Below are 24,960 nucleotides of genomic sequence, written 5' to 3'. Positions count from 1 at the left end.
AGGGGGGCATAAAAAAAACTAGGGAAAGAGATGCGTCTTTAACTGCTTCCTGAAGCGCAGATATTGAGGTTCAAGACGCAGGTCGCGAGGGAGTGAATTCCAAAGATGAGCAGCTTGTACCGAAAAGCGTCTTCCTCCTGATCGGGCTTTCCTGAATCTTGGAGTATTGATGAGGTTTTCTGCAGTAGACCGGAGGGATCTAGTGGTTATGTAAGGAGTGACAAAGTTGCTAAGGACTGGGGGGCCTTGGTTATGCAAAGTTTTGTAGACGAGGCACAAGGCCTTGAATTTGACTCGCTCCCTTATGGGGAGCCAGTGAAGAAGTTTGAGAGCAGGTTTAGCAGATGATCTGGTAGGGGTGTTTGTGATAATCCGGGCAGCGGTGTTCTGAATTCTCTGGAGTTTATTAAGGGTTGCTTCAGGAGCGCCCAAATAAATCACATTGCTGTAATCTAGTCTCGAAATTATGAGACCTTGGATTAGCAATTTTTGGGACTTGGGGGGGAGAAGGGGCAGGACTTTCCTCAGAGATTTTAAGAAACCAAAGCAGGTCCCTGCTACCTTCTTTGCTTGCGAAGTGAATGAGAGATCAGAATCAATCCATACACCCAGACTTTTTACCTCTTTTTTTGGATCGGGGGGAGGACCTAGACAGGCTGGCCAAATGTCCAGGGGGAGTGAGGTTCCTTTTGGACCAAGTATGAGGACCTCGGTTTTTGTCCCATTTAGCTTTAAGGCTGATCTATTCATCCATCGGTGGACCTGCGTAAGGCAGTTGAAGAGATCAGCTTTCTGTTGTTTAGGATGGGACAGAGACACCACTAGTTGTGTGTCGTCAGCATAGCTGACGACGCTCACTCCGAATGGGGTGATAACCTCCTCCAATGTGGACATATAGATATTAAATAATGTGGGGCTCAGGGAAGAGCCCTGGGGCACACCACATTGGAGGGGCATTTCGGAGGAGCGGGCGTTCTTCTCCCAGATCTGATAGGTCCGTTGGGCCAGGAAGGATGAAAGCCAGGATAGGGCTGTACCTTCCACTCCAACTCTTGCCAATCTTTCGATGAGGAGTTGGTGGTCAACGGTGTCGAACGCCGCACTAAGGTCGAGGAGGATCACTGCCACTGATCCTCCCCCATCCAGTAGTGCCCTGGCCTCCTCTACCGCTGCCAGGAGGGCGATGTCGGTGCCCTGCCCTGGTCGGAAGCCGGTCTGGGAACTTTTTAGTTTGTTATTGGCCTCCAGAAACTGCGAGAGTTTCCTATTGACTAATTTTTCCGCGATCTTGCTGACTCCTGGGAGTAGGGAAATGGGCCTGTAGTTCGCCAGATTCTCAGGGTCGAGAGAAGGTTTCTTCAGTAGGGCTTTTACGACAGCCGTCTTCCAACTCAGGGGTACAACTCCTTGTTGGAGTGAGGTATTGATCAGATGAGTGAGGGAGGGAATGATTGTAGGGGCTACCTCCTTGAGGATCCGAAAAGGGGCAGGGTCCCTAGGGGAGCCGCTCTTCATGGAATTGAAGGTATTTCTCACTTCATCTATAGTGACCTGTCCCCACGTGGAAAGACAAGTGGGAGATGTCGTGTGTGACAAAACGGTTTCTTCCCCCGGACTCGAGGGAGGAATTGAATCCAAAATTAGTCGGATTTTGTCATGGAAGAAATTAGCCAGTTGTTGGCATTTCTCTTGGTCGGCTTTAGGGTCGGAGGGGGGTCCCAGTCCAAGTTCCGGAGGTTTTAAAAGCTCTTTAAGGATGACGTATGCTTCCTTACTGGAGCATCCCGCTTTCTCAATTCTCTCCTGAAAGAACATGCTTTTGGTTTTTCGAATAGCGGTTTTATAAGTTAGAAGAGAAATAGAGTAGGTGTTTTTTTTGGTTTCTGATTTGTCCCGTCTCCAAGAGCGTTCGGTTTTCTTACACTCTTGGCGCAGAGCTTTAAGCTCTGGAGTATACCATAAAGCGGGGGATAATCTTTTGGACTGTTTAAGGGTGATGGTTTTCGGAAGCATCGTGTCTAGGGATGAGGTGATCCAATCACTGAATTGTTTGTCCGCCATAGTGGGGTCAGAGGAGAGCTCGGGAATGGAGTCTGCAAGAGAGGCAGCCCATTTCTCAGGTGACAGTTTGCGCCATTGTCGGTCGAAAACCTGGGTTTTAGAGGTTGGGAGGATCGGTGTGGAGATTTCCCAGGAAATAGGGACCAGAAAATGGTCCGTCCATGGGAGGGTCACAGGTGATTTGGTGGTAATCGTTGCTATATTGGTGAGGATAGGGTCCAATAAGTGGCCCTTCTCATGGGTAGGCTCGTTGTTTACTAGATGGATCTTTAAAGATGTTAGATCATGTCGGAGGTCCGAGGCTACTCGATCCGTGATGAGCAGGGACGCTCTGCCACTAGACCACCAGGGAGGGCCTCGAATTCCTGACTGGGGTCAGAAGCAGTAACGGGGACAGCATCAGCTACCAGCTGGAGCTCCGTTGTGAAAGAGCAAGTTCACAAAAGGTGTCAGTGGCTGTATGGGTGAGTGAGGGGCTGTGTGAGTTGCTGGTTGGGTGGGTGGGTGAGTGGGTGTGGACACGTCTGTATGGGTGAATGAATGGGTGTCTGAATGCCTCTATGAGTGTGTGACTTGATGTGTAAGTGGCTGTATGGGTGTGTCAGTGGCTGTTTGGTTAAATGAGTCGCTGTGTGAGTGGCTGTATTGTAGGGTAGTGTCAGTGTGAATGGATGTATGGGTGAGGGACTGGATGTGTGAGTGCTTATATGGCTGTGTGAATGGGTATGTAAGTGGTTGTAGGGGTCAGTGAGTGGCTGTGTTGAGAAGCTGTATAGGTGAGTGAGCGGGTGTGTGAATGGCTGTATAGGTGAATAAGTGGATGTGTGAGTAGCTGTATGGGTGAGTGTTGGCTCCGTGAGTGGCTATATGAGGAAGTGACTGGTTGTATGAGTAGCTTTATGGGTGAGTGAGTGGTTGTGTGATAGCCTGTACGAGTGAGTGGGTGTCTGAGTGGTTCTATGAAGGAGTGAGTAGTTGTGTGAGTACTTGTATAGGTTTGTGAATTGATATGTGAGTGGTTGTGTGAGTAGGTGTATGAAAGGTTATATAGGGGTGTGAGTTGGTGTGTCAGTGCTTCTGTGGATGATGTCATTAGTAATGTATTCAGTAATGTCACTGACCATGTCGTGGATGTTGTAATATGTGAGATCATAAGCAGTTCATTATTTCAGATAGCTATAACTGCTGAATTTCAATGGTATTGTACGAGTGAAATGTGAGCCTAACTATAACGTCTCTGTAACCTTTGTGTTTTTTAGTGAATTTCTATGTTTTTTAGTCCATTTCATAACTATAACTTCCCTGTAACCTTTGTTTTTTCAGTGAATTTCTAAGGTTTTTTTAAATTCAATTTCCCAACTATAAAGCCCATATAACCTCTGTTATTTCCAAACTATAACCTGTAACCTTTGAAAATGAGTGTGTGAGTGAGTGCAACCGTGTCTTAATGGGTGTGTGACTGAGTCTGTGAGTATCTCATTGGGTGAATGACTGGGTGTATGAGTCTCAGAGTTGGTCTGTGACTCAGTACATGAGTGTCTGAGAGGGTGCATGAGTGTCTGAGTTTGTCTGTGAGTGGGTGTGTAAGCCTCCGAGTGTGTCTGTGTGGATGTGTGAGTGTCTAAGTGGGTCTGTGAGTGAGTGTGTGAGCATCTGAGTGGGTCTCTGAGGGGGTGAGTGAGTCTCTGAATGGGTCTCTGACTGGGTGTGTGAGTCTGTGAGTGGGTGCATGAGTCTCTGAGTGGGTCTGTGATTAGATGCATGTGTGTCTAAGTGGGTCTGTAAGTGAGTGTCTGAGTGGGTCTGTAAGTGAGTGTCTGAGTGGGTCTGTAAGTGGGTGTGTGAGTCTGAGTAGCTCTGTCAGTGGGTATGTGAGTCTCTGAGTGGGTCTGTGCATGAATAACTGAGTAGTTCTGTGAGTGGGTGAGAGACTATGAGTAAGGAGGTGCGTGAGTGTCTGACTGGGTCTGTCAATGGGTGTATATGTCTCAGTTAATTTGTGAGTAGGTGCATGAGTGCCTGAGTGGATTCTGCTCCTGCTAGTTTCTTGTTGCTGACCAATATTTTGTCTCTTTCTCCTCGTTTCTGATCTTTATTTTGCCTCTTTCTGTTTGTTTCTGATGTCTATTTTGCATCTTTCTGCTCGTCACTGACCTTTATTTTGTACCTTTCTGCTTCTTTCTGTTCTTTATTTTGCCTCTTTCTGCTCCTTTCTTACCTTTATTTTGCCTCGTTCTTCTTGTTGCTGACCAATATTTTGTCTCTTTCTCCTCGTTTCTGATCTTTATTTTGCCTCTTTCTGTTTGTTTTTGATCTCTATTTTGCCTTATTGCCCGTTTCTCACCATTATTTTGTCTCTTTCTGCTCATTTCTCACCTTTACTTTGTATCTTGCTGCTCGTTTCTCACCTTTATCCTGCCTCTTTCTGCTCCTTTCTAACCTATATTATGCTTCTATCTACACCCTTCTGACCTTTATTTTCTATTTTTATTAGGAGAGAGGGGCTGCATGGCCCCCCCTCCGCTGGCCGATTTCAGTCCCGGTCCCCACTCCTGGGGCCCAGCCTTTATGCAATGGGGCATGGCCCACCCTCCCCTGCCTCACCCCCGGGGACCCCATCCCCGGGTCCCAGCCTTTTTTCAATGGGGGTAGGGGGCTGGGTGACCCCCAGGCCGATTTCTGCCCCAGTGATCCCATTTTCCCGGGGCCGGGCATTACCAAAATGGGGAGGGGGATCTTGGCCACCCTCACTGGGCCCATTTCAGCCCCACAGTCCCTACCCTAAAGGGCCTGGGCTTTTATTTTATTTTTTTTAACAGGCGAGTGGGGCAGTGCGCCCCCTCTCCCATAGGTGAGTTTGGCCCCGGGGACCCATCCTCCAGGGCCTGGCCATTTGGAAATGGGGAGGGGGCAACGCGGCCTCCATTATATTCTTCGGGTTGTAAGGTCCAGGTTCTCTCTCTCTGGAGAGTAATGTCCCTTCCTTTTGTTTGTTTAGAGGAAGGTCCTTCCATGCCTCCTATATAAACAATTGTGAAAAGTAATTTAGTGCGCCCTCCTATTAAGATTACCAATGGTTTTCTTATTTCCTCATGTGAATGTGATATGCTGGAATCAATTCATATACTATTTCATTGGATGTATTTCCTATTTTATTCTCCATCTGAGTTTTTCATCCTGTTCAAAGCATGTATTCGATAGTTGGTGATTTTTGAGCCCCCCTAGTGGCCCATTGGCCTCGGGCTTTCTCAAGGCTGCAAAGATATGATGAATAACATCAGTACTAGGGTTCATTTAAAATTAAGTGTAGCCACCACAAGGTGCAGGGTGAGTTAAGACATGAAAAACATTGAAGGTGGCATTTCCAACATCATACTGTCTAAATATCAATGGCAGAGCTATATTGCCTGTCAACAGGCAAGGTATATTAATGCCAAAGGGGATAGATCAATCTGGTCCGGTCACATGTTACTTTGCATTGGTTAGTTGTTGATTCGTGAAGGGAAATAGAGTGACAGGGGTGCTGAGAAGTACGTTGTCCCAATGCAGGTGGATATTCCAGATGGGTTGATGTCAGGCAGGGCATATACTTGCTTTGCAGTGGTCAGAGTGTTGTTAGTTTGTGGAGGAAACAGGTGCTTATAAAAAGTGCCCATGTTTACCTCTATGTTGATTGTTAGTTAACCCCTTCGCTGCTAGGCCTTTTCCCCTCCTGTGTTAAGCCTTTTTTTGGCGATTTGGGGTAGTGCGCGCTTAGGCTCCTGTAACTTTTTGACCACATAAGGTATCCACGCCAAATTTGCGTCCTTTTCTTCCAACATCATGTGGATTCTAAAGGTGCCCAGGGTTTGTGGATTCCCTTGGAGGGGTCCCAGAAATTAAGCAAAATACAGTGAAATTTTAGTTTTTTTTCAGAAAAATGGGAAAAACGGGCTGCAAATGAAAGCCTCTGGGTTTTTCCGTGCAAATGTTATCAAAAAAGGGGTTATAGGGCTGAAATTTCCATTTTCTCAGCTTTTAGGGAATGACAGTCTTTTGTCAGAGAACCAACATTTTTCACACAGTTTTGGCATTTTTCTGGGACATAGCCTATTTTTGCTATTTTAAGACCTTTCAACCTCCTTCCAGTTAATGGTAGAAATGAGTTTGAAAGCAATAATGGATCCTAGAAAGCTATACATTTACGAAAAGTAGACAATATTCTGAATTCAGAAAGGGGTCATTTGTCTAGATCCATGAAGGTTTCTTTATAGAAACTAACAGTTAAATATTGAAATAATTGAAAATTTGTTGAAAAAAACAGCCTTTTGTCTCAACGTTTTCACCTATAACTTCTTGTAATTTTAACAGCTCTTGGAAAGCAATATACCGTTACATCCGTTAGACCTTCCTGGTTGTGGGGATATATAGGACTTGTAGTTTCACCAAGAACCCGACGAACCCAGATCCAAAAACTGAGCAGCAACTTGCAATGGTATTTTTTTATTTACTGGGTATAGCACACTTTTTCTTGGAAAATGTATACATGAAAAAATCTGTATGAAAGACACCTATGTATGTCTGAATTGGGTACAAATTATAGAGTTTAGAAACAGTATATAATTGCACATTTTCAAAATTGGGAATACTCATACTAGCATGAGAATTATTGGTCATTTTAGAAAAAGATTTTTTTTACACAATTTCTTTCATTGGGAAGGGAGAAATGCATGAAAACTCAATTGGTAATAACAGTTGATTTACAAATCTGAATTACCCTAAGTCTCCTGATAAAAACGGTACCTCATGTGTGTGGGTCGGCCTTGTGCCTGCGACAGGAAACGGCGCAAAATGCAACGTGGTCACACCTCAATTTTGCACTTAAAAATTGACCCTTTTATGGCAAAGTGCCTAGCCGTAGTTTTTGAACCCTAGCTCTGCCGGCACCTAGGGAAACCTAGCAAATCTATACATTTTTAAAAACTAGACACCCAGGGAAATTCAGGATGGGGTGACTCGACTGCCTACCACCAGGTTCTGTTACCCAGAATCCCTTGCAAATCTAAGAAATTGACAAAAAAACGAATTTTCCGCACATTTCTGTGGTGGAAAGTTCTGGAATCTGCGTGGATCAACAAATTTCTACCCACCCAGCGTTACCCCGGGTCTCCTGAAAAAAATGGTACCTCACTTGCCTGGGTCTGCCTAGTGCCTGCGACAGGAAACAGCGCAAAACGCAACGTGGTCGCACATCAATTTCGCAGTGAAATCGTGCCCTTTTTGGACAAGACTACCTTTTGTTTTTGAACCCTAGCTCTGCCGGCACCTAGGGAAACCTAGCAAACCTATACGTTTTTGAAAACTAGACACCCAGGGGAATTTAGGATGGGGTGACTCGACTGCCTACCACCAGGTTCTGTTACCCAGAATCCCTTGCAAAGCTAAGAAATTGACAAACAAAACGCATTTTCCTCACTTTCTGTGGTGGAAAGTTCTGGAATCTGCGTGGATCAAGAAATTTCCACCCACCCAGCGTTCCCCCTGGGTCTCCCGAAAAAAATGGTACCTCACTTGCCTTGGTCTGCCTAGTCCCTGCGACAGGAAACAGCGCAAAACGCAACGTGGTCGCACCTCAATTTCGCAGTGAAATCGTGCCCTTTTTGGGCAAAGAGACTACCTTTTGTTTTTGAACCCTAGCTCTGCCGGCACCTACGGAAACCTAGCAAACCTCTACATTTTTTAAAACTAGACATCCAGGGGAATTCAGGATGGGGTGACTCGACTGCCTATCACCAGGTTCTGTTACCCAGAATCCCTTGCAAAGCTAAGAAATTGCCAAAAAAATGCATTTTCCTCACATTTCTGTGGTGTAAAGTTCTGGAATCTGCGTGGATCAACAAATTTCCACCCACCCAGCGTTCCCCCAGGTCTCCCGATAAAAATGGTACCTCACTTGCGTGGGTAGGCATAGTGGCTGCAACAGGAAAAGGTCCAAATCATACGGTGAAGAATTTAAAATACCCTATAGCAAAACTATCTTGATTTTTGGGGGGGGCACCAGAGTTTTTGGCCCGGGGCTCGGCAGCCATCCCAGGTAACCCAGGACACCCCTCTTGCAAAAGCTGGTGGTTTTGACAATGGTGACAATGTCAAAACCACCAGCTTTTGCAAGAGGGGTTACCTGGGTTTTTGGCCCCCTGCTAGACGGCCATCTAGGGACACCTACCAAACCCACACATTTCTGAAAAGTAGACACCCGGGAGCTTCCAAGGAGGTATGGCTTGCGTGGATCCTCCAACGTTCCTTTACCCAGAATCCCTTGCAAATCTCGATTATAGCTGAAAAAAATCAGATTTTTCACACATTTCTGGGTAGGAAAACATTGAGGGACCCACGCATGCCATACCTCCCTGGGCTCCCCCGGGTGTCTAGTTTTCAGAACTGTTTGGGTTTGATAGTTTCCAAAGATGCCCGCCAAGCCCCGGGCCAAAAGCTAAGGTGACCCCCTCAAAAAATAAGATAGCTTTGCTAAAGGTAATTTTTAAGTCTCCACCGTACGAATTGGGCCTTTTCCTGTTGCAGCCACTATGCCTACCCACGCAAGTGAGGTACCATTTTTATCGGGAGACCTGGGGGAATGCTGGGTGGGAGGTAATTTGTGTGAGCCCAGTGATGCCACACTTTCCCACACAAAAAAGTGTGAAAAAACTGATTTTTCAGCTAAAATTGAGGTTTGAAAGGGATTCTGGGTAAAGGAACGTTGGAGGATCCACGCAAGCCATACCTCCTTGGAAGCCCCCGGGTGCCGGCACGGAGATCCGACGCAAAAATGTATGGAAAAGTGTTTTTTAAAACCTATTTTAAAGGTTTGCAGGGAATTCAGTGTAGGAGAACGTTGGGGGACCCACGCATGCCATACCTCCCTGGACTCCCCCAGGTGTCTAGTTTTCAGAACTGTTTGGCTTTGGTAGTTTCCAAAGATGGCCGCAAAGGACGGGGCAAAAAAACAGGTGACCTCCCTTGCAAAATCAAATTGATTTGACATAATTATGTGTTCAGTACTACAGCGTGAGATTCTTGGGACAATATTGCATGGAAAATGTGACAGACATTTTCAACTTTGCAGGACATTGTGGATAAAAAATTTATTTGGAATTCACAAGAGAGACATCACCATATACTCCCATTGTTTAAAAATAATATCTACATTTAGTAGGTAATTCTTAGCTGGAATGTACAACCTTAACTTAGACACTCAAAAGTCAAACATTCCACCACAGCTATCTATTCCTCAAACACACACACATACTGGTTGGATTTGGCACGAGGGCGAGTGATGGTTCAGTACATAACATTTATTTAACAAGAGATTTCACACAAATGAAATGCTCTGTCAATAATTAAATGCAGAAAAAACCGAACCAGTGACTCGCAACTCGTGAGCTGTAAAGCCACGATAAGGCACCAACCGTTTTACAGGCCATTCACGCACCTTTTATACCCGATATACGCAAGAACATTCGCACCATCCGGGAGGAAAAACAACACGTTACAACATTCACAAAAAGGGACAAGATACACCCTGCTTCAGAAAGAGAAAAAAGACAAATATTACTGTACAGCCATCTAATCCTCAAGCACACAACACACATACTGGTTGGATTTGGCACGAGGGTGAGTGATGATTCAGTATATACAATTTTATTATCAAGTCATTTCACAAAAATGAAATGAACTGTTAATAATTGAAAGAATGAGAAACTGAACCATTGACTCACAGCTCGTGAGCTGTAAAGCCACGTCAAGGCACCAACCTCTTTACAGGCCATTCATACACCTTTCATACGTGTGACACATACAAAACATTCACACCGCCAGCCGCGGGTCCATCACATTACAATACTCACACCAGCAGACAGCGCCATTCAAGGGCCCATCACTTTCACACGCCCACATTCCAGACACTGCAACTACACAAAGTGATGGACTGCGTGGAGTGGCGCTCAGCTAGCAGTGTGTGTAGTGACCAACAGAAAGAAACTACTCACACACCTCCAGCTAAGCGCCAGTCCACCCACACCACCATCCAAACACCAGGCCATGCACATCGTTAGCCTAGCGCCAATCCACACAAACGCCAGTCCACACACACCGCCAGCCAAGCACCAGTCAACGCACACCGCCAGCCAAGCACCAGTCAACGCACACCACCAGCCAAGCGGCAGTCAATGCATACTGCCAGCCAATCGCCAATCCACGCACACCGCAAGTCATGCGTCAGTCCACGCACTCCGCCTGCCAAGCACCAGTCCACGCACACTGCCTGCCAAGCACCAGTCCACGCACATCGCCAGCCAAGCGCCCGACCACACACACCGCCAGCCAAGCGCCCGTCCACACACACCGCCAGCCAAGCGCCCGTCCACACACACCGCCAGCCAAGCACCAGTCCAGACACACCACCAAAAAAGTGCCAGTCCATGCACGCTGCCAGCCAAACACCAGTCCATGCACGCCGCCAGTCAAGCACCAGTCAACGCACACCACCAACCAAGCGCCAGTCAATGCATACTGCCAGCCAATCGCCAATCCACGCACACCGCCAGCCAAGCGCCAGTCCACGCACACCGCCAGCCAAGCGCCAGTCCACGCACACCGCCTGCCAAGCACCAGTCCACGCACACCGCCTGCCAAGCACCAGCCCAAGCACATCGCCAGCCAAGCGCCCGTCCACACACACCGCCAGCCAAGCACCAGTCCAGACACACCACCAGTCAAGTGCCAGTCCATGCACGCCGCCAGCCAAACACCAGTCCATGCACGCCGCCAGCCAAACACCAGTCCACGCACGCCGCCAGCCAAACACCAGTCCACGCACACCGCCAAATAATTTTTTTTTTAAAACAACGAAAAAAATTACAAACCATTTGGAACTAGATACAAAACTACAACTACAAACAGCGGTAACTAAAAAACAAAATACTAATGCCAAAGGTGCAACTGAATAACCAATAAAAACCATTATAGACCAGGCAGTAGACCATTAGACTCACGGTAGCTCCCCAAATTTCTTTTGAGTGTGATACATTCTGAAACATCTGGGCACACACAGCCCAGGATGAGAAGGACAATCGGCACAGTGCATACAAGTATCCTTCCGCACATCTCTTCGATAGCAGACTTTACATCTCTTACAGGGATTGTTTTTTTTGGGCGTGGGAGGAATGTAATCGGGAAAGTGGCGATCTCGCAATCTAGCCACTTCCTCCACCACTCCGACTCTAGGAACATGTGCCGGATCCACAACAACAAGGCTGCCTATCACAGAGTCCTGAAACTGAACATAAGTCAACTTTGACGCAGGAGAACACTCCTTGAACACAACAAAAGCATTAAAAGTTGCTATATTAAACAGATGGATGGCCAACTTCTTATACCAAATGTAAGACTTACGAATAGCAGTGTAAGGTTCCAACCTCTGATCTACTCTGTCAACACCACCTATGTGCTTACTGTAGTCTACAATGCACACAGGTTTACGCACTTCAGCAACCTCACCCCAAACAGGCACAGATGTAGTACTTTCATCATGGATGGTAGTCAGCATGTACACATCCCTCCTGTCAACAACTTTTACAGCTAGCAGTTCATCACTACGCAAGGCACTGCACTGTCCCCTCTGAAGCTTTTTGCAAACAAGCTCTTTCGGATAACCTTTACGGTTAGAGTGGATTGTGCCACAGGCAAAAGTGTCCACTTTCAACAACTCCTTAAACAATGGCAAAGCAGTGTAGAAGTTATCAAGGTACAAATGGTGGCCTCTGTTAAACAGTCCTCTAGCAAGATCCCAGACAATTTTCTCTGCCACTCCAGAAGTGGACGGACAACCAGGGGGGTCAATAGTGGAATCTTTACCAGTGTACACACGTAAATTGGAGACATATCCTGTCCTACTCCCAGCCAACATATACAGCTTAATTCCATAACGTGCCCTCTTGCTAGGAATGTACTGCTTAAAAAGTAAACGACCCTTGAACAAGACCAAAGACTCATCAATAGATATTTCTTTGCCTGGAGTATAGATCTCTGAAAATCGATCTACAAAATGATCAATAACAGGCCTAATCTTAAAAAGGCGGTCACAGTCAGGGTGATCTCGTGGCAACGCCAAAGCATTATCAACGAAATGCAGCATCCGAAGCAAAAGTAAATACCTATCACGACTCATAACTGCAGGAAATATAGACGTTGCCATCAAGGGACTGGAAGACCAATCTGAAGCCAGGGAAGGCTTCCTTATCAAGCCCATCAAAAAAGTCAAACCTAAAAACCTCTTCATCTCATCCAGATTTGTGGGAGTCCAACGGGTAGCTCTAGAGTGGGGCCCAAGTTTGGCGCTGTTGTTCCTCAAAAACTGTTCCGCATACAAATTAGTCTGCTCAACAATCTCAGCCAAAAAGACATCATCCATGAACAACTTAAAAAACTGTATAGGCAAGAAACTTTCACAATCCACTCTACACCCTGCATAACCAGTAAAGTCAGACAACACCGGCTGCACCATGTTTGGATCAACCCAGAGTCCAGCACTTCCAATGGGAAGGCTTGCAGCACCAGGCTGCAAGGCAGATGTCTCTTGCACCATCGGCACATCAATCTCCTCCTCTAAAACAGGCACTGAGAGTGGATTCATCATCCGATGATTCCATGTGGAGTGAAAACTCACTGCCTGAATCATCCCCTCCCTCCTCTCCCTCAGACGCACTGTCAGTCTCATAATCCAGCTCAGAGGAAGATTCAAGAAGCAAACCAATCCCCTGCTGAGCAGTCATTCTACGGCTAGCCACAATGCTAACTAAAAAAGATTATTTGTCAAACATGTGAACAACAATTCCTTTGGAAAAAAAAAAAGAAATAAACACAATGTTGCTTTATCTCACAGACCTATATACTCCAACACTATACCACTCACTTGACAGAAGCAGCTAGACTCAGCACCACCTACTCTGCACAGACACAGAAAGGATCAACAATATCCCACTAAAAAAGAAAAAGAAAAAAAAAGAAATTACACATAAGACAACGCTAAACACATCGCAAATAATTTCATGCTCAGAACACAAACAGAAATACAGCCATTATGACAGCACTTACAAAAAAAGACATTTATGCATAACAATAATACTCATTTGGAGTAAACCCTACAAAAAAAATGTTCTTACCAAATGAATGCAAATACGCAAAACTGCACAACAACCACTGCCGAAACCGCAAACAGGAATCACAAGCATTACACTACAATAAAAAGGAGAAGAAAAAACATTACAATCACATATTCAAATAATGCACCAGTCAACACACAATACACCAGCTAAGCTAAGGGGTAAGTGGGCCTAAGAGTATAAATAAAATATTCACCCCTGTAAAAGGGGAGAAACCCTTGCCCTTGAGGCCACCCCCCCACATACGGCTTCATTGGTGGTCCAGTGGGCCAATACATTACCAAACATTCAATCTGTCAAAATAAATTGCACCCCTTGGGGAGCAACCCTTGCCCAAGGGGCCGCTCCCCACACACATCCCTGGTGGTCTAGTGGGCCAAATGGATACTGACCCTTGCCCTAGGGGTCACTCTCCTTCTAAACATCCCTGGTGGCCTAGTGGGCCCTACAAAAAACAAAAATACCGGCATGATCTGCCCCCCCAAGGGGGCAGACTGCCAGAAACATGCCCCCAAGGGGAGTGACCCTTGCCCAAGGGGCCACTCCCCATAGACCGCACAATCTGTGGTCCAGGCAGCCAGAAAAATACAAAATATATAGGGGGCAGACACCGTAGACATTTGCACCCCTTGGGGAGTGAGCCTTGCCCAAAGGGGCCGCTCCCCACACACATCCCTGGTGGTCTAGTGGGCCAAAATGGAGAGTGACCCTTGCCCAAGGGGACACTCTCCTTATAACCTGGTGGGCTACAAAAAACATAAAGCACGGCTTGATCTGCCCCCCCACGGGGGCAGACAGCCAAAAACATGCCCCCAAGGGGAGTGACCCTTGCCCAAGGGGCCACTCCCCATACAGTGTAAAATTGGTGGTCCAGTGGGCTAAAAAATACATAAATATATGTCCTGCCCCCCCCCCCCCGGGGGCAGACACTGTAAAATTATATGCCCCTTTGGGGAGCGACCCTTGCCCAAGGGGCCACTCCCCACACACATCCCTGGTGGTCTAGTGGGGCCAAAATGGAGAGTGACCCTTACTAAAGGGGTCACTCTCCTTATACGCATCCCTGGTGGCCTAGTGGGCTACAAAAAACAAAAAGCATGGCTTGATCTGCCCCCCCATGGGGGCAGACAGCCAAAAACATGAGCCAAGGGGAGCGACCCTTGCCCAAGGGGCCACTCCCCATACAGTGTTACATTGGTGGTCCAGTGGGCTCTGTAATATATTATGCACCCCTGGGGGAGCGACCCTTGCTCAAGGGGCCGCTCCCTGAAACAGAAATCGACAAAAAAGAAAATCGGACTATTCTGCATTCCTGCTGCACGACCGTGCAGCAGGAATGCACAAAAGAGGCACCGGGGGGAAAGGCAAACCCTTTTCTGTCCCCCGGTGCCTCGCAAACAAAAAGAAATGCGATGAGATCGTTCTCCGTACCTGTTTCCCCACCGAGGCGCAGCTTGGAAATGGCGGCCACCGGTGGGGAAACAGAAAGTAAACAAGTGCTGACGTCATCAGTGACACAGTTTCTCATTTGAGATGTTGATGTGTAATTTACGAGACAGGACAGCTCTGTGGGCCATGTGGTTGGTTTATAAAGAGGGTACCTCAAGGGCTAAGGTGGTGTATTCAGTGCGTGACACTAAAATCAAAAACATTTAGCAAGTTAAAGCTTAGTAATGAAAATCCTGCTGGATTGGGTTGGTTAAACTTATAGAAGGCGGGAAGGAACTCATTTGATATATCGGTGTGTCTATCAAGAAAGTGCATCGATGCTCAAGATACAGGTATCAGAGACGGTCTAGAAGTGAATTGGATATCGAGGGTCTTATTGTAACGAAAGCTGTTAGCGGGTATATCGAGGTAGCGGATAAATTACTATTAACATGACAATATCTTAGGCCATCCTATTTATAGAGTTTGCTTATCTGTGATGCTGCGTCCAGGGTCAAACTCCTCAAGACAGTATGCAATCCAATTAAATAGTACATGAATTTATTCTAGAGTATCACATTCACTTGAAGAAATAAGAAAACTATTGGTAATCTTATTAGGAGGACGCACTCAACTACTTTCCACGTGGCACCCCTCCCTGATCCAATTTCAGCCCCGGGGACTACATCCCATGGGGCATCGCAATGGTTCTCTGTAGCATTGGGCCATGGGGGGAGCCAGAAGGCCCCCACAGTCACTGTCGGCTTCCCACCTCTTGCAGAAGCTGGCATTGCTTTCACACACACAGAGCTGCTATACAGCGGGCAGGGAAGAAGACAAATGCTCCGCTTCCATCAATGCGCGAGCATTGCTCCGCTCTTTCTTGCTGAAAGTGGAGTGTGTGCTGTGGCTTGGCGGGAGCAGCAAACACCTGTGTCCCGGTAGTTGGGACATAGCAGGAGCCAGCCCTGTGGGGTGGAGGTCCCCAGAGCCATCTGTGGCTCCCGGGGGGGGGGGGGCTGTGCAGTGCCCTTCTTTTGATTCATCAGAGCCTGCCCCAGGAAGGTCCCTGGGGCCACGCTGCCCCACTCCTATTTCAATAACAGCAATGGGCCCCGGGGAAGTGGTGATCCCCATGCCAGCAGGGGATCTGTGAGGCCCTCCTATAACAAACAAATTAGCCCTGGGAAAGTGATGGTCCCTGGGGCACGGGGTCGGTGAGATTTCTTTTCATTTAGCCTCGAGGAGGTAGCGGTCCCCAGGGCACAAGGAGGGGGGCCCCGTGTGTCCCCCTACTTTACATTTAATTTAAGCCAGCCCCCTGGACATTGCCCAGCCAGGAGCTGAATAATGGAGAAGTGCAGGAGTCTGTGCTTTTTTTTTTTATTTACATTTTTTTTAAATGCTTTTTTGCCCCAGGCGGGGGCCGAGAAAAAGGGGGTCCCAAAACACATTTTCTCCACGTTAATTCCTGTAGGGATTTTGAACATGACTATAGTTAAAATTGCTGAACGGAATTACACCAAACTTGGCAGATAGCGTGGGGGGTATACTCCGCTCCGCTGGTGGAGTTTGCAGAGTTTTGCCACTCTGGCGCTCTCCTTAGAGAGTGGAGTTAAGACAACTTCGTCTACCACCAGCGGAGCAGAGTTTTACAAGCTTAGGGCATGGGCTCCTGCCCCGACCTCAGTCCTTGCCAGTCAGAAGGTGAGGCCCACACTCCATCATCTGCATCGAAGGGGAGGGTCCCACGCTTGTTCAAAGATTAACTCCTGAGTGGGCCAGGTCCCGGGGGCATGCTATATAATAAAATGAAAGGGAGCCACTCAGAACCCCCCCTCCTAAATTGGAGGAGGGGCACTTGGACCATGCTCCTTGGCCCTGTAGTGCCCCGAGGACCACCATTTACCTGGGGCGATAAATCGAAATAAGCCAAGCCAAGAACCTGGCGCAGAGACCCAACTCCGGACAACATGGCTGCCCTCAAGCTCGCCACCCGAAAGCACCACCAACTCATCTGCGCCACCAAGAAAACCGCATTCAAGGAACGACTGGACAACAACGCACACAACAGCAAGGAACTCTTCAACATCGTCAAAGAGCTCTCCAACCCCAACGCCGGAAACAACGACATCACCCCTTCGCAAGACCTCTGCAACTCCCTCGCCTCCTACTTCCACAACAAGATCGCGGACATACACAACAGCTTCAGCACTCAACCGACGCACGCCAAGACCAAACCCCCGCCCCCCACCACCACCCTCCGCGCCTGGACCCCGATCAACACCGAAGACACCATCCGCACGATGAACTCCATCCACTCCGGATCTCCGACCGACCCCTGCCCTCACCACGTCTTCAACAAGGCCGACGCTGTCATCGCACCCCACCTGCGGGACATCATCAACACCTCCTTCGACACCGCTACCTTCCCGGAGAGCTGGAAGCACGCCGAACTCAGCGCCCTACTCAAGAAGCCTTCAGCCGACCCCACCGACCTCAAGAACTACCGCCCCATCTCGCTGCTCCCGTTTCCTGCAAAAGTCATCGAGAAGACCGTCAACAAGCAGCTGGCCGCCTTCCTCGAGACAAACGGATCCCTCGACCCCTCACAGTCTGGCTTCCGGGCAAACCACAGCACCGAGACCGCCCTGATCGCAGCCACCGATGACATCCGTGCCCTGCTCGACAACGGAGAAACAGCGGCCCTCATCCTCCTAGACCTCTCCGCGGCCTTCGACACTATCTGCCACTGTACCCTAGTACAGCGCCTCAGCAACGTCGGAGTCCAGGAGAAGGCACTGGAGTGGATCATCTCCTTCCTCGCCGGGAGAACACAGAGAGTCCGCCTCCCTCCGTTCAGATCGGAAGCCACCGAAGTCATCTGCGGCGTCCCTCAAGGCTCCTCGCTCAGTCCAACCCTCTTCAACGTCTACATGGGCCCCCTCGCTGACATCGCACGCCAGCACAACCTCAACATCATCTCCTACGCCGACGACACCCAGCTGATCCTCTCCCTCACCAACGACCCCGCCACCGCCAGAGACAACCTACACGAAGGGATGAAAGAGATAGCCGAATGGATGAAGAACAGCCGCCTGAAACTGAACTCGGACAAGACGGAAGTCCTCATCCTGGGATCCTCACCCTCCGCCTGGGACGACTCCTGGTGGCCCCCCGCCCTGGGCAGCGCACCCCGACCTACAGACCACGCACACAACCTGGGCTTCATCCTGGACTCCTCCCTCTCCATGACCAGACAAGTCAACGCCGTCTCCTCGTCGTGCTTCAACATCCTGCGCATGCTACGTAAGATCTTCCGGTGGATCCCCACCGAGACCAGGAAGACGGTCACCCAGGCCCTCGTCACCAGCCGTCTGGACTACGGCAACTCCCTCCACGCCGGAACCACCACCAAACTCCAGAAGAGACTCCAGCGGATCCAGAACGCCTCAGCACGTCTCATCCTGGACATCCCCCGTCGCAGCCACATCTCCGGACACCTGAGAGACCTGCACTGGCTCCCGGTCAACAAGAGAATCACCTTCCGACTCCTCACCCATGCACACAAAGCCCTACACAACCAAGGCCCGGGATACCTCAATAGCCGCCTCAACTTCTACGCTCCCAAACGCCAGCTCCGATCGACCGGCCACGCCCTCGCCGCCGTCCCCCGCATCCGAAGAGCCACCACAGGAGGACGGTCCTTCTCCTACCTCGCCGCCAAGACATGGAACTCCCTCCCGACCCACCTCCGCCGGACCCAGGACCACCTCACCTTCAGGAAGCAACTCAAGACCTGGCTGTTCGAGCAGTAGCGGACCCCCCCTCCCTAGCGCCTTGAGACCCTTTGGGTGAGTAGTGCGCTTTATAAATGCTGTGATTGATTGATTGATTGATTGAAGCTAATTTCTGGGAAAGCTAAGAGGTGCGAAAAGCCCTGTCCAGTGTTTGGAAATTCAAGTGCTGAGATAAGAGCATGCGGAGGGAAGAGAGCGAGACCATAGGTGTGAATGGAATACAAACAACATGAAATTTGTGTTTGACTTGTGACATGAAACTAGGAAATAAAATGCGTGCCTTGCCTCGAGAAGCTAAGAAGATGTGTGTTCTCTGCCATGTGCCTTTCGTTTGTCTGGGATTATAGCATGGACGCCTGCTCTGAATTCAGCAGGGTGCTGCAAGATCATTAAGATGGGCTGTGCATCCAAAGCAGGACATGGGCTCACTTGTAGTACAAGGCTGTGTTTATTGTATTTGCATCTGCTGTTTCACCCTGTGCTGCCAGGGATTCAGAGATGATCTTAACAAAAGCTGCTGCGTTGCTTTGTTATATGCCGGTTTATTTGCTGGCAAGTGAAATGGGGAGTTTTTCTAGGTGAAGCTTTTTAGGATTAAATCGGTTTTTATTAGCAGAACATAAATTAAAACATTACACCGCTTCATTGCCTACAACTCAGTGGGCCGGCTGCGTTAAGGGTCATCATGTACACATTAAGAAGGCGGTTGATATTGCATTCTTTTTGCAAATTAAATACACTGTAAGTTGCCTACAACCTATACTGGGCCGGCCTCGTCAAAAAAGAGAAAAGAAGCCCTAAGTTCAACAACAGAAGATGGCTACAGCCATACCAGGGGGCCACAGGCCAGCCCTCCCTCGATGTATCCTACCCAGAAACCATGGTCATAATCTCTCCCTGCTAGTCCGGTATCAATTTCAAAATGCGTAGATAAACGGGACAAGTTAGTTCTCGAAACTCAGAAGAAAGTATGGTTATAAAGGGGGCCAGATCTTCGCATAGTCAGATTGATCCACCAGAGGGGCCAGAGACAGTCTTTCCATCCCTAAGAGAAACCACAACTGGTGGAGCCACTGTGTATGCTCTGGGATTCTATCAGTCTTCCAACAAGCTAAGAGCACTCGCTGGGCGGCATTAAGTGCGAGGGCCATCTGTCTACCCTTGAGTGAGTGCAAGAGAAAGGTCAGAGTGTTAGGCAGGCCTAGTATAGTGTAAGCTGGGAATCTAGGGATAGAAGTGTCAAAGGCCCTGTCTATATCATCCAGAATGCTCTCCCAATGTCCGGTGAGTTTTGGGCAGTTCTATAGCAAATGAAGGAGAGTGCCAGGGCTCCCACAACCCCGCCAGCAAAGACCATCACATTGGGAGCTCCATTTCGTTAATCGAGAGGGAGTATAATACCAATATGAAATAATCTTGTATGAAGTTTCGGTATGCCCCATGGAGTGTGCAGTGAGATGGGCCCTATAATAAATGTCCTCCTACTCCTTGTCGGAAAGCGTCCGGCCAATTTCCGCTTGCCACCGCCTCTGTCCAGCAGTTCTGATCTTGCGGATACCCTTCGAAAGAAGCAAATACATGTCAGAAATTAGTTTTTGGTCATCTTTCTGAAGAAATAACCATTTTTCAAACAGAAGCATTGGTCTGCCTACCAAAGCACGGGTGGAGGTGTCCAGAACCCAGTCTAATATTTGCGTACGAAGAAAGTGGTCAGACGGAGAGAGGTTATAGTTAGCCGCAAGTTGTGTAAAGCCATTATGGTAAAAAAGGCAGCCTAGTCTCATGCATTCTCCCTTCACCCAGCGTGTGTCTACCCCCTTGGTCATACCGGGTGGGAAGTCAGGATTGGAGAATATTGGGGACGTAGGCAATGGGAATGTTGTGAGATTCGCTGACTTGGACACTAGCTACTGTCTGATCCATAAATACCCAGTGTTTCTCCATCAGTGGACGGTTCCATTCAACCAGGTATCGTAGTATTGATGCCTGAAAGTAGCAGTTAATATTTGGCAAAGCAAGGCCGCCGTCTTTTTTGGGGCACTGCAACAGAGTCTTCTGCAACCTAGGGGAGATCGGGCCCCAGATGAAGCGCTAAATCTCTCTTTGAATGTTGGGATTCACTCCCGGGGTGGGAGAAGGGGAAGAGCCTGGAAAATGTATAGCGCCCTTGGTAGGACATTAATCTTAGTCTACCTACCTAACCACAACAGCGGCAACCGCTGCCATTGTGCCAAGCCTTTTTATATGTTATGTTATGTTACGTCTATTTATTGTGCGCGCAGCGACTCCAGCCAAGGAGCGTCCCGGCGCAAAGACAAGGTAGCTCGTAACACAACGGGAAGTAAAAAGAGGCAAATAAACAGCTAAAACAGGAGCAGGGACAAAGACAACTAAAACAGGAAGGTTTTTATCGCCTTCCGGAAAGTCAGAAGGTCCTCAAGCAAGCGGATTTCAACAGGCAAGGAGTTCCATGCTGACGCAGCCAGTACCCGAAACGAGCGGCCTCCCATGCGGCTAAGCCTGAATCTGGGAACCACCGCAAGGGCCAGACCTTGGGAGCGGAGGCAACGGGCAGGAACATAGAAAGACAGACAATTCGACAGGATTTCCGGGCCTGTACCTCTCAAGATTTTAAAAGCGAGGCACAGGACTTTAAAGAGAATACGCTTCCTAACCGGAAGCCAGTGTAGGGAGCGAAGGACACCTCTCACTGAGCAAAATCTTGGTAAGCCGACGATCGCCCTCGCCGCAGCATTCTGAACCCGTTGTAATCGGGTTAGTTCAGCCTGATTGGCCCCAGCCAGGAGAGAGCTGGCATAATCCAGGCGAGAGATGATAGTGGCCTGGATCACCAGCTGCCTGGTCGGGGCGTCAAAGAACTTGAGAACAGGTCTCAAGCCCCTCAGAAGACCGAAACAGCAGGCCGCAGTTCTTTTCGTATGGCCTATAAAAGAGAGGCCCGCATCCAGCCATATCCCCAGATTTTTCACTTCCGATACCGGGATCGGAGTGGGACCCAACTCTGGAGGCCACCAGTGGTCACCCCACAGCTCCACTCCCTTCCCGACGACCAACACCTCTGTTTTAGTGGCGTTTAGCTGAAGGCAGTTGCCTGTCAGCCAACTAGCCACCGCCTTCAGTCCGGACTGAAACCTGGGGGCCTCAATTTCCGCATCCCCGCTGAGCGTAACCGCCAGCTGAGTGTCGTCGGCATACGAGACCAGGGTGAGGCCCCACTGCCTGGCGACATCAGCCAGCGGCCTCACGTAAAGATTGAACAACGTGGGACTCAGCGAGGACCCTTGCGGAACCCCCATGGCCAGTGGATGGTAACTGGACTTGAAGGGAGGGATGGCAACACAGAAGGAGCGGTCGTCTAAGAAGGAGCGGAACCATTGCAATACCACACCGCCAATGCCGGTCTCCTCGAGCCGACGCAGGAGGATGCTGTGGTCTACCGTATCAAAGGCGGGTGAGCAAATTAGAGTAGTTTACGTTTGATGTTTTTGCTAGATTTTTGTTAAGGACCAGCCCCAGGTAAGGTATTTCCTCAGATACCCAGTCAAAGTCAAACTGGGCCCGTAGAGTATCTACAGTAGACGGTTTGGAAGTTAAGTTCAATATTTACACTTCTGCAGATTGATTTTAAAACCTGAAGCCCAGCCAAAGGCTTGCACTTCTGCGACTGTAGCTGGGAGGGGAGTCAGGGAAAGAGCAATTGAAAACATAATGTTGTCAGCATTGAGGCTGATCAAATGTCGGTCAGCTCCAATGGAATGCTCTGTGTGTTGGGGTTGTCTCAGAGTCTCTGAGCGAAGGGCTCCATATAGAGAGCAAAAAGCAACGGTGAGAGGGGACAGTCGTGCCTTGTCCCTCTCCTGACTGCAAAACACCTCCAACGTACTCCATTCACCTTGACCGAGGCACTAGGGAATCTATATATGTTAGCAATCCAATTGCAGAAATGTATGCCCAACCTGAAGCGTTGTAAGGTAGCAAACAACAATGTCCCTGGTATAAAGCCTTTTCAGCATCGACCGCTAATAACAAGGCCTCCTCTCGGGACCGCTGTAGCTTATCAATTAAATGGCAGGTTCGCTTAGTGTTGTCCCCACATTGTTGACCAGGGATAAAGCCAGCCTGGTCTGGGTCAACTTGGCCTGGCATCAGGAGTTTCAAACGCTGGGCGAGGATACTAGAAAATTACTTTGCATCGATAGTTAACAAAGAGATTGGACAGTATGAACTGCAGTATGTGGGATTCTTACCGAGCTTGGGTATAACAATAACTGATGCTTGGAGCATCGATTCGGTAAGTGTACCGGTGTCTGCAAATGAGTTTAACAAACTGGTGAGCAGGGGAGCCAACTCTGCGCAAAAATACCGCGCTAAGCCCATCTGGCCAGGAGCCTTCAGGGGCTTCAATCAGGCAATAGCAGCTATTACTTCCTCAATACGCATGGGAGCGTCGAGATTTTCAGCCTCGGTAAGCGGTAGAGAAGTAGCTGACACCCTTTAACCTAGGCGTATGGATCCGAGGGGATCAGGGTCTCAGCAGTGTATAGTTCTGAGTAAAAGGCCTGAAAGGCTACCGCAATGCCAAGATCCTCAGAAACCACCAACCCCTGTACTCCCCGCATCGATTTTACTGCTTGTGCATGTTGTTTGCTGCGCAGGCAATGTGCTAGCATTCGAACCCCTCTATTCGTTCCCACAAAATACTTGTGCTTCAATCGCACCACAGCGTGTTCAGCTCTGTCCAGAACTAAAGGCGGAGGTGGATCCGTTCCTTCTCTAGCTGCCACCAGATCTGGGGTGCTCCGGAGCGTTTGTGAATGACCTCAGGTTCCTTCACTTTTGATTCCAGCTCTTCCCTTTTATCCCTTCGATTTTTTTTTCATGTGCAGCTTTAGCGATTAAAGCCCCGCGAGCAACCAATTTAAGTGCCTCCCAAACTGAGAATAGTGCAGTGAAGCCGTCATCATTAAGTGTGAAATAGTTTGTCAACGTAATTCATAGCGCCTTAACAACTGTCAGAGATAACAGCAAAGAGTCCCTCAAGTGCCACTGCAGTGGGAAAGGGGCCGGGGAGGACGTCCGTATAGTCAGAGTAATGTGTGCATGATCTTTGATTAATCCGGCTTCAATAGAAGAGGCCTGAATACGTTCCTAAACTGAAGAAGTGACGAAGTGGTCCAAGTGGGCATAGGATTTGTGAGCTGCAGAGTGATATGTGTAGTCCCGGCCACTAGGGTGCATGCCTTGCCAGACGTCTTTAGGCCCACATTCCTCCAGCCACTCCCTACCTGCCAGGGATAAATCCCCCCGATTCCCCGGTCCTCCAGCCAGAGAAGTCCATCACTGGGTCCATCCCCAAATTTAAATCCCTGCCCAGCACTACTGCAGGGTCAAGTGCATGAAGTACTTTGGCCATGGCTTCAATCAGAAACTCTTCCTGGTGCTCATTAGGGGAATAGAGTGAAGCTACTGTGTAGTAATAGGTGCTTATCTGTACCCTCAAAGCTAACAGACGCCCCTTAATTCGCGCCACAGAGCCGTGCACCGTACCTCTAAAGCGCTTGGAAGACAAAATGACAACACCACCCCTCTTACCCTTCCCGGGGACCAATACTGGCAGGGAAATTCTTTAGCGTGCATCCCTTGTGTGTCCTTAGAGAGTAAATGCGTCTGCTGAAGCACGCAAATATCCCCCCCCGCCGGATTGTTCAAGTAGGGAGAGTATCGACTTCCGCTTAACTGGATTGTTAAGACCACGAACATTGAGACTAACTATTTTATTCTCCGTATGCCCAAGGGGGATAGCTACTACATGTGCACTAGGCTATAGAACCACTGAAACTTAGCGGGCTGGGGGCAGTGCTGAACATTCAAAAACACCTTGATAAACTATTTCTGGAGGAAAAGTTCTCAGAGGCTCACCAGAGAGGGATCCCTACCCACCCAAAAACAAATTTAAAAAACAATAATCTACAATCAAACAAGGTTATTAAGTACGTAGTGTCCATCCCAGAGGGGGGCCAAAAACACCCATCATAAAAAGAACCCCCTGCCCCCGGCGAGATCAAGTTATGCAGCGGACCCAACCCACATTACCTTAATCATTAGAGCCCAAAGAGTCGCCTTCGGTGCAAGTGAGTGTCTGAAGCACCGCCGATCGTTCTTTGACCATTGTTCAAGGGTCGGGCATAGTCGGTCCAACCTTGATCCGGAACGTGGACCCCACTTGTGTGGTACTGCAGCCCCCGACCCTGTAGCTGAAGACTGGGAGACAAGGTTATCAAGATCTAGGTTTAGCAGTTTGCAGGTCACTGCCAAAGAGCGAAGCTGGTGGAGTTTCCCATTGTAGCAAAAAATGATGCAGAACAGGTGGCCCCAAGTGTAAGGTATAACAGCCAATCACAGATGGTGGGTCACAGGATGGAAGTCTCTCCTCTTTTGTAGGTTGCTGG

Source organism: Lissotriton helveticus, chromosome 10 (assembly GCF_964261635.1).
Source record: "Lissotriton helveticus chromosome 10, aLisHel1.1, whole genome shotgun sequence".
NCBI classification, from domain to species: Eukaryota; Metazoa; Chordata; class Amphibia; order Caudata; family Salamandridae; genus Lissotriton; species Lissotriton helveticus.
The sequence above is the reverse complement of the archived record's forward strand: the minus strand, read 5'-3'. Positions refer to the sequence as shown.